The following is a 1,082-nucleotide window of genomic DNA, read 5'->3' as shown; positions in this document are numbered from 1 at the left end:
CCAGAACCCGCCCCCAGCAGGCTACTAGGGCCCGGCTATTAATAACCCTCTGCCTGGCTGAAAGCTCAGGTCACCCTCTGCAAATACCTTCCCCACAGCATGCTGCAGCCTGCCTCCCCCTGTGGCCACCGGCAGAAGGGGAGGACAGGGCCCGGAGCTCTGTGACTTTGAAGGCATCTAGATGGCCCTGGGTTGCAGTCTCCACTTATAAGCTCTCAGAGCTGGCCTTCGTGATCCTCTGAGGGCAGTCACATTATTCCCAGGGCATCTCTGAGCTGTCCATTTTCCCACCTGTAAAATGGACCTGATAGCGGCCTGCGTGTGGATGTGTCACGAGGAATACGTGAGGCAATCACAGCTAAGCACTTAGCAGACTGGCATTCTTGGCGTCCTCGATTATACAACGCTCGCTGCCTGCCAGGCCGGTTCTAAGTGCTTCACCAATATTAACTCGCTTCGCCGTCGGTGCTGAGATGTAAGGGTACTAGTTTTGTCCCCTCTGACAGATGAGCCAGCTGCCATAGGACCTGTTAACCAACGGGTAGCTTCTATGGTTATTATTATGACTGATAATAACGATAATTATCAAAAGGTACGGTGACCAGGCCAGGGGTCTGGTCTGGCACGTGAGGCCGGGCGGGGGCCTGTTCTCCACTTCCTTGCCCTTCTTCCCATGGGGCTTGCCCAGGGGCTTTGACCTAAAGCCTCCATGAGCTTGGGTTCCAATCTTTCATCTGTCTCCAAGAGGTGGGCAATTTGGGGCATGCCATTCTCCCTCTGTGGGCGTCAGGGTCCCAGCCCTACCTTCCTCGTGGGGTGGGGTGGTGTGGGGGTGCGCAGGAATTCGGTGAGTCATGGGCTGAGAAATCGTTTTGATGTTAAGCAGTGGCCGCATGAGGCAGTTTGCTAAAAATAATAATATGGAGAATGACAACAATCACCGTCCTTTAACTGCCTTCCGTGTACCTGCCATTGCAGTGAGCCCGTTGTAGACATTATCTCATGAATAGGGGTGGGTGTTATCGCCACCCCTCTTTTCAGGTGAGGAAATGAAGGCAGTTCGGCCCCTGCACACAGCTATG

This window comes from Pteropus alecto, unplaced genomic scaffold (assembly GCF_000325575.1).
Source record: "Pteropus alecto unplaced genomic scaffold, ASM32557v1 scaffold113, whole genome shotgun sequence".
Taxonomy (NCBI): domain Eukaryota; kingdom Metazoa; phylum Chordata; class Mammalia; order Chiroptera; family Pteropodidae; genus Pteropus; species Pteropus alecto.
Note: the sequence above shows the minus strand (reverse complement) of the source record.